Here is a 9,749-nt window from a genome sequence, read left to right on the forward strand (position 1 = left end):
CAGTTCTGTGAGTTCAGATATTGGAACAGCTGGTTTTATAGACAATCTGAGACCAGATTTTCGCCTTCAGTGTCAGATAATTTTTTGAGGGGGGTATGAAGGAGGGCAAGGAATGTTTATATTAAATTCTATTCCTTTCTGAATAAGTACTCCCCTCCCAGCCGGTTGGAGAGAGACTCCTAAAGGTAGCCCTGGTGTAAAAACACATGTACTAAAATAAGCACAGCTTTCAGCACCCATTTGCAAGAGCTGGTTCCATCCCAAACACACTTTTCCTCTCTGTATCCAAAGCCTTCAATGGAAAAGGGGGTTGGGCAGTGTGAAAAAAACTGAAGGACAAATGGGAAATTAACATGCATGTTACAAAACAGAGAAGCCCGGATGTGGAGGGGTCTTCGGGGAAAATTGTGGGAACCAAAGATTTGCAGGGCTCTCTCTTGCTTTGAATAATAGCAGGACACCTAGGTGGCTCAGTCAGTTAAGTGCCTGACTCTTGATCTCAGCTCAAGTCTTGATCTCAGGGTTGTGAGTTCAAGCCCTGCATTGGCATGGAGTCTGCTTTAATTTTTTTTTATATATAAAAGAATTATAGCCCCAGAGTGTACACTAGGGGACCAGATTGATTGAGGGAACTTAATAAATGTATACTGAATTGAAATGAATTGATAACTAGCCAGGTGAATATTTATATCAATTGATTAATTCATCTACCCACTCCCTTAAAAATATTTTTAAAAAACATTAGATATATGTTTTAGGATCCACAGGAAAGATGCAGTCCTTGTCTCCATGGCACTCTCTACGGGGTAGGGGTGGGTGGATGAGAGAGAAGTGATCAAATATGGCCCCTGTCCCTAGGCACCAAGAGCAGCTTAGAGGTTAGAGACTTCCCACAGGAGGTGATTTGAGCAGAGCCATGAGGAGCTCCAGGAAGTGGTCTGTAAATACTCTGGAGTTGCTGGAGCACAAGATGGCTGTGACGAAGCATCACGGGCATGCCCATGCTTGTGCTGTTATGCCTTGATGGCCTGGAATGAAACCCTTCTCTTCTCTACCACCAACTTCCCACCCTTCCTCCAAACCTCAAATCAGATGCCAACTTGAGGTGTCATCCCTTCCAAACCCTCAACTGTACAGAGAGATCAGTGCCCTGAAAGGTTAACAGAATGATAGTGCTCAGACTTAGCCACCCATCACGGCTGTCTGCAAGTTCAAATTACTGAAGTTGAGACTTCAGTGGTCTCGGTGTGGCTTGGGCCTAGGGATACTTAAAAGCCCCCCCACCTCCCGGAAAAGTTTGGAAAATCACCTCAGAAGACAGCTATTTTCAGCTGTGCCAAAGTCAGTGATTCTTTATTCCTCTCTCTCTTTAACTTTTCCTGCATTTTCCATGGAAAGCAAAAAGGTTTATACCTTCTATGACTTTTACAGACATGCTGAACAGATTTACAAAAGGGCATAAGCACTTGAAACACTGTGTGTTGCGAAGAGCATCCTGTCTAAATAATTTGCTGTTCAATCTTTTATCTCCCTGGATCAACCACTGACTTCTATTCTCCTGAGACTGGAGTAATAAATAGCTCTTCTGTCTACTCCTTAAGCCATATATTAAAGAAAAGGCAAATGCCTGTGACGAGGTGGCCGAGTGGTTAAGGCGATGGACTGCTAATCCATTGTGCTCTGCACGCATGGGTTCGAATCCCATCCTCGTCGTTCAGTTTGTCCACTGGACAGGTTGCATCAGATTTTAGTGCTTTGTGAGCAAAACATTTCACCAGTGGTTTTAAGAAAAGAAAATGAACTCATATGATAAGAAGATTCAGTGTGGCAGGGGAGGATCTAAAAATGTATATCTGTACCTTGGAATTGGTATCCAAATCATGTTAGAAAACAAAATCTGTCAACCAACAAATGAGCAGTCCCACAGAACAGCTCCTTCCTGATGGCGTTCAAGAGGCACAGACACCTCAGCCAGACTTTTGAGCTGGCCAAGCCTGGACTGGCTTCCTGCCACAGCGGTGTATCAGCTGAAGTCAGAGAGTCTGGCCGCCAACGACAGAATGTGTAGACAGAATAAAACTGATTTCTTCAATGGAAGGTTATGTTTGGAAACATCCTGCCCTGTTTAGGCTGCCAAGCCTGTGGACACGGCTCAATCGATCGTGGGTATGGGGGGAAGCCCACCTCATGGAACACAGGTGCTGTCTGGCCTGTGTGCCTGCCTGGGGCCCAAATGAGGCACCCCTGTGAGTTCAACAGCCGATAGGACGTGCATTCTGCAATCTGGAAACTCCCAGAACTGGTGCTGAAAGATCCTGTCCTAAGTCATGTCAACTCTTCAACTACTTCCCTTACAGGATTTGGAGCACAATTCCATGACCACCTGCCGACTTTGAGGTTTGTCAGCCACACAGCAGGATGAAAAAAGGCACACAAGGCATGAATTAGCATGGTGTGAAAAGAAATATCAGCAAAAAAGAGTCCAGGGTATGAGAAAGTGGGAAATTATGTTTTACAGGGAAAGGGATGCTGATACACTGAGAGACGAGTGCTGGGCAAATTGACATCCCCATCTTTTTCTGAACAGTTACTCCTATTTTCATTGAATTTCACTGTTCACAGAGTTCCATGGGCCTCTCTCAGTTCACTCTGGCACCCTTCAGATGAAGAGAACTTGCAGTAGTTAGCAGCAGCAAATTATCTTTTCAAATATGAACATTAATATGAAACAATTCAGTAAGGGGCTTCCCATATCACTGGTGATCAAATCTGTCTCCCCTGCAGATATGATACAGCCAACAGTGCTGACTTATCCCTAGTGCAGGAGAAAGGAAAAAATCTTCTTATTCTCCAAGGGGTCAAAGTCTCATAATATCCCGCTCCCACATTCTCCTGCTCATGTCCTTCTGTGAATGTTAGAAGGGAGGGTGGTCTGCTCTGGCTACCTGCCTCCCAAACTGCCAACGTTCTGTCATTGCTGCACAATATGATGTTGGGGAAAGGGGCCTTCTCTTCCTCACTAGCACTATAGCCACCTACACCTGAAAATTTAAACACACTCACAAAGAAAAATGGGATGGCTTTTGTATAATTTAAACCAGAAACACACATACGTGAAATGTCTTGTCCACACATGCTATAAAGCAGTACACAGAAATCTGCTTTCAGGAAGCCAAAAAGCTGAACAATTTTAAGATTTATGTTTACACTAGCTCATTTTTTATTTTTTCTTATAAAGCAATGAGATAAAACATGTTAGATTTTGAAAAGTATAAAAATTAATAAAAAAGAGAAAGAACATTACCTATCACCTATCATGCTTCACTTCTGATAATTGCTATGATATTTGAAAATATATTCATATCTATGTATAGACAAATAACCAAAATTTATTATCATATTTGATATGCAATTGTGAATCTAGTGTTTCGGTATTAAATTTCTTCTCCTTTCCAATTACAAATGTGTATACAAAATAAAATATTACAGAAATTTTAAAAAACATAAAAGTAAGACTTTCTACAACAGGTATTGGTGAGGAGATGGAGAAAGGGGAACTCTCTTGCACTGCTTGTAGGAATGCAAACTAGTGCAGCCACTCTGGAAAACAGTGTGGAGGTTCCTCAAAAAGTTAAAAATTGAACTACCATACAATCTGGCAATTGCACTACTGGGTAGTGCACTACTAGGTAGAATATAAAAATGCAGACTCAAAGGGATACAAGCACCTCAATATTTATGGCAGCATTATCTACAATAGCCAAATTATGGAAACAGTCCAAGTGTCCATCCATCGACAGATGAGTGGATAAAAATGTGGTATGTATATGTGTGTGTGTATTTGTGTGTGCATGTGTGTGTGTAATCAAATATTATTAAGCCATAAAAATATTGAATTCTTGCCATTTGCAATGACACGGATGGAGCTACAGAGTATTATGCTAAGTGAAATAAGTTAGCGAGAGAAAGACAAATACCGTATGATTTCACTCACATGTGGAATTTAACAATGAAAACGAATGAGAAAAGGGACAACAAGAGACAGAGAGGCAAACCAAGAAACATACTGATGGTTACCAGAGAGGAGGCAGTTGGGATGGGTGAAATAGGTGACGGGGATTAAGTAGTGCACTTGTCATGATGAGCACTGGGTAGTGGGTGGTGTTGAATCACTAAACTGTACACTTAATACTACACTGTTAACTAACTGGAATTTAAATAAGAACTTTTTAAAAAAGTAAGACTTTCTAGTAATTTCCACTGCCTGCTATCACCATCTTTGAAGGTTTGGTACATAATCTGACAGTCATTTTTCTCTCTCCCTGATATATAGATACTCTTAAAATTTTGTCCTGAGAGCTTCCTATGTCATTACATGATCTTTGAAAACACTCTGCTAATGGTGACATATGTATCATAAGGATGCACCAGAAATAGTTAATCCCTTCTCCTATTGAATTTGTTTCTCCAGTTAGATTTTATTGAACACTTTTTGCTATTACCAAGTTTGATCCTTCCATCTTTGGCCTCATTACCAATGGTTTCCCTTAAAATGAAGTCTGCATAAGAATTAAAGAATCACAGAACAAGAATTTTTTTTTATCAGTTTAATACATATGATTAGGCTTCCTTCACAAAATATGAGCATTTTCTACATTCAACATATACATTTGATAGCAATTTTAGCCAATATATTTGGTTAAGATATTTTTGACATTTCAGGTTGTTAAATCTTACTAATTTTGCCTTGTGATTTCTTTCATAGAAAGCATTTCTCTAACATGAAAGCAGCTAGACTTTCACATATTTTTCTGTATCATAAATTCTTTTGTACTTGTTTTCATTTTTGTCACATTTTGCTCCTTAATCTGGTTAGAATTTGTTTTAGTAAGTCACATGATGTGAGGATATTTTTTTATTTTTCTAAAATAGGCAAATAATGTTCAGCACGAATCTTTAAAAAATATCATATTCTTTGACTGGCAGTGATTCTTTTAACACAGTTAATCCAGGGCATCCATTTCTGGTCCATTGGCCCATTGTTGATTAGGCACTGATGCTACCTGGTTTGACTTTTTGTCGCTCAAACCATGGCAATTAAGCAGGTGAATACTGATTAGGTGATGCTATGCAAAAACCTGCCATCAATTGTGTGGCTTTGCGAAGAGGACAAACTCTCTTGCCTCTGCTATAAGGGAGTACTTGTGGTCCCCCTACATAAGGTTGTTGGAGGAAGGGAAATGTGGCAGCTCAGGAAAGACAGGGCATAGAATTTACAACAGATGGGTTACAAATAGAGGCTACTGTTATATGGTGCATTTTGTAGCTTCTAGGAGGAGCCACTCCAGTGTTTTTGTTTTTGTTTTTGTTTTCAAAGTCTAGTCTATTTTGGCTTGGCTATCTTTTCAGAAAAATTTCTCTAACATTTTCAAAAGAAATCCAATCAAGATTTTGATTACAGTTATTCAACTGACACACTCATTTGAGAGAAATTGACATTGTGCCATAATCACTAATCCTGTGTCCCACATGATATGTCTTCCAATTACTAAGATTTTATGATTATTAGGCAAATTTTGTGGTGTTTCCGTTTTACTTTTGCACATTTATTATTTTTTTCATTCATATGATTCATATATTATCTCATCTTCTTTTTTGAATGAATGATTGCTTCTCCCTAGAAAGTTATTTAGTTTTAGAGTATTTGCTTTGTATCTAGCAACATTACCTTATTTTGGTATTCTAAAATTATAAGTGATATTTCAGCCTTTCTAAGAATTCAGTTATCGCATCTGCAAATAATAACTATGTCATCCCTTCTCTATAGTCTATGCCTCTGCTGTGTTATGTATCCTGGAGAATCAGCTACAATATCCAGAACAACACTGGAAAGAGTAGTGTCAGAAGTCATTCCACAGAGCAAGGTATCAAAGTAGCCCTTTCTTTACTTTCTATCTCTGCCTTATGCTACGCGATCTTGCACCCACTTTTCACTGTGCCTCAGTTTCTACATTGGTTTCAGGCATATATTAACAGCACTTACCTCAGAGATAACTCATTGCTAAGTGGCTGATCAATTCTTCAGTAATTCATTACTGCATCTGCCTATGCTTGCCCTGCTTCCTTCTCTCTTTATTCATTTGACATTTTCCTTTCACCTGGACTCCTTCATTCTTTTTTACAGCTAGTCCCTTAGATGACCATTATTCCTGGGGCCAAGTTTTTACCATCTCTCTAAAACAGCTCAGGTTTTCCTCTCTCACCAGAGGAACATTGCCTGTTCACATTGTTGGGCTGGAAGCCTTCTCTTGAAATTCAGTTCAAGGTTAGGGGTTGAGAGGAAGAATTGAAATCCCTCTGTGGTTTGGGAAATTCAGAATTGTGGTATCTTGTAAAGATCTTCAATGCAGGGAATTGTGGAAAGATATGGTATGGCTTTGGATTCAGTGATTTGAGGGAACTTCACATATAAGCTGTGATGAATTGGCAGGGGATTTTCCGTTATAATGCTGCCACATATTAGTATCCTAGATTCACAACCACAGACTATGATCACTGTATTATTTACAAATGTTTGCCCTTCCTAATAATTTCTCTCCCAAAACAAGATAAATCAAAATTTGAGCATTTTGGTCTTGGTCTGTGGTCATATACAGCCATCCTCATGGTTTATCTTTGTGATTCTCATCTCAGAAACAAGAGTTATGTAGCAATCAGCTGCAAGATTAATTCCACCTTGATCTCGTTTTGCTTCAATTTAGCAATTCCTTGATGGTGTATCAGTCCGTCAATCAAGAATATGAGGAAGAGAGATGACAGCAAATTGGATGAAACTGAGAGATGAATATAATAATATCCTTATTGCCAAGTTTTATGTTTCAGCCTAAAAGTGTACTCTTAGATTAAAAGACTGAAAATCTGCAATAATTCCTCCTGGTGACTTGCTTTAAAGTGTGTGTGTGTGTGTGTGTGTGTGTGTGTGTGTGTGTGTGTGTAGGGGGGCAGGTGAGTCACACGTATTAAGACTGTGAGAGAGAAGAACCTCGACATAGTTCCCTTTGGGCCAAGCAAATCCCAAAGGCAGCCTGAGGTGGTTTTTAAGAAGTCATAGGAGCCACTCACTGGCTTGCACCACTTACTGGTTGTGTGACTCCAGGCAATTTGCATATTGCCTCAGTTTCTGCATTTGTAAAATGGTAATAATAATATGATTCATAGGGTTATTACAAGATTTCAATTAATTACTGTGTGTAAAATACCAAGGACAGGACCTTATTTAGGTATGTGGATATAAGTGCTACATAAGCGTCTGTTTAAAACTTCCAGTGAGGCTGTAGGAGCTAGTGGGCTAGGCAGAGCCAGGACAGGGTTCGAGTGGTCCATTTTGTGGAGATGATGGCGAGGGTGGAACTCAGAAGGACCCAGGAGTCTAGGCAGTTACAGCAGATGCCAGGCCAGACCTCAGGTCACTGTGAGGTGATGTCAGATACAGCTTCACATGTGGAGAAAGGGGCTTCAGAGCTACGGAGAGCTGTCTAAGGCCCAGAAGAACAAGCAGTCAGGTGAAGCTACAGGTACAGGACATGATGACAGAATTTGGCATGGCCAGGAGGAGGATGCTAATGGTCCTCCATTATGCCCCAAATGGGCCAGAAGGTGTGCTTCCAAAGCAAACAGAAAAGATCCTCTTGCCGGTAACACTGCTATTTCACAGCAAAGAGAAATGAGCAAACAGAAGGTAGGGAAGAGATGAGAGGAGAAATACCACAGGAAAACATTTCTCTTGACTGTGTTCTCTGACTGTAGGAGTCCAAAAGAAATGCCTGTGGAAGGGGAGAATTCCACTAAATATAGAAGTACATGATTTGTATGGAATGCATTCCATGAAAAATAAATCTCCCTATACTGGCCAGAAGTGTATTATATTTATTCAACAATGATTTCAACAATAAAGTAAAATGTGATCCATTACCTTATTTATCTCCATTTTTTAACAATTTTTGAGGTGACAAATCCGTCATAACTAGGCTATGAATATAACTTTTTCTAACTCAACAACAATAAAAAAACTGAACAACCCAATTCAAAAATGGTCCAAGGACCTACCTGAAGAAAATATTTTCTATAGAGAAGATATTTGAATGGCTGATAAAATGATGCTCAGTGTCACTACCCATAAGAGAAATGCACAAGAAACCACACTAAGATGCCCCTTCACAGATATTAAGATGTCTATCATGAAAGAAAACAAAAACAGAAAGAAAAAACAAAATAGCAAGTGATGGCAAGAATGTGGAGAAATTGGAACCCTCTTACATACTGGTGGGAATGTAAAATGATGCCATTGCTGTGGAAAACATTATGGTGGCTCCTAAAAAAAATTACATGTAGATTCACCTTACATTCCAGCCATTCCACTTCTTGGCATACACCCCAAAGAATCAAAAGCAAAGACTTTAAGAGACATTGGTATACCCATGTTTATAACATTATTCACAATAGTCAAAATGTGGGAGCAATCAGAGTATCCATCAACAAACAAATGGATAAACAAAATGTGGTGTTGCATACAATGGATAATTCAGATAAAAAAAGGAAATTTTGATAGATGTTATGACATGGATAAAACTTGAAAACATTATGCTAAGTGAAATAAGCCAGACACAAAAGGCCAAATGTTTCATGATATTTGTACCACTTACTTGAGGTACCTAGAATAGTTCAGTTCATAGAAACAGAAGTGGAATGGTGGTTTTCAGGGACTGGGCATGGGGTATGGGGAGTTGTTATTTAAAGGGTGTCGAGATTTAGTTTGGGATAATGAGAAAGTTCTGGAGATGGATTGTGGCAATGATAGATAATGTGAATGCGCTTAATGCTGAAAAAATGGTCAAAATGGTCCACTTTATATCATGTGTATTTTATCACATACAAAAATTCACTGTACTCTGACCCATCGAAGCTGTCACCTGCTTGACTGACTTTCTTATAAATGTTCCACTCTCTTCATGTAGACCTTGATATTATGAATTTTCCTCCCAGCAAGAAGAGTAGCAAGGAGATATCAATTGTAGATATTGAGAAATGTATTAAAAATCAGCCCTTCATGGGGCGCCTGGGTGGCTTAGTCGGTTAAGCGTCCGACTTTCGCTTGGGTCATGATCTCGCGGTTCGTGGGCTCAGAGCCTGGAGCCTGTTTCAGTCTGTGACTCCCTCTCTCTCTGACCCTCCCCTGCTCACGCTGTCTCTCTCTCTGTCTCTCCCCTAGAAATAAATTTAAAAAACATTAAAAAATTTAAAAAAAAATTAAAAAAATAAAAATCAGCCCTTCATAAGAGTTGAAATTACCCTTATATTGCTGCTCATTACTGTAAATAATTTGGTTGATTATTATGTCAGCCTTCAGTACGGTTTATTTTTCAAGCTTCAGAATTCTATGTATAAAATTTATAAAATCCCAGTGCCATTTGCTCACATTTTGACTTTAGTGTTTGTTTGTTTGTTTGTTTGGTGTCAATGGTGCCAATATATGTGAAAGAATCACTGAAAATTATGGAGAATTTCAGCACAGGGTAAAAAGAGTTTAAATATATCTAAAATGAATAGATTTACTTAAGCTTACTCACTCTGACTCAAAGCATCTACATTTAGAAAAATAAGCCTACTTCTAGCTCATTTTTAAAATTGTCAAAGCGTGTTTATGGATCTCTGTCTAAGAAAAGCAGCATTTTTACAGGCAAATTTTTCTT

The 9,749-nt window shown here is 39.1% G+C and overlaps 1 non-coding gene across 1 annotated transcript; it reads left to right on the forward strand.

Moving 5' to 3' along the window:
* Nucleotides 1-1,631: 1,631 nt before the first annotated feature.
* On the forward strand, nucleotides 1,632-1,713 carry TRNAS-GCU. Its single transcript has one exon. It is a non-coding gene; the product is annotated as a tRNA-Ser (tRNA).
* The last annotated feature ends 8,036 nt before the right edge of the window (nucleotides 1,714-9,749 follow it).

The sequence above is a fragment of the Hyaena hyaena genome, unplaced genomic scaffold, assembly GCF_003009895.1.
Source record: "Hyaena hyaena isolate Hyena2069 unplaced genomic scaffold, ASM300989v1 scaffold_1483, whole genome shotgun sequence".
NCBI classification, from domain to species: Eukaryota; Metazoa; Chordata; class Mammalia; order Carnivora; family Hyaenidae; genus Hyaena; species Hyaena hyaena.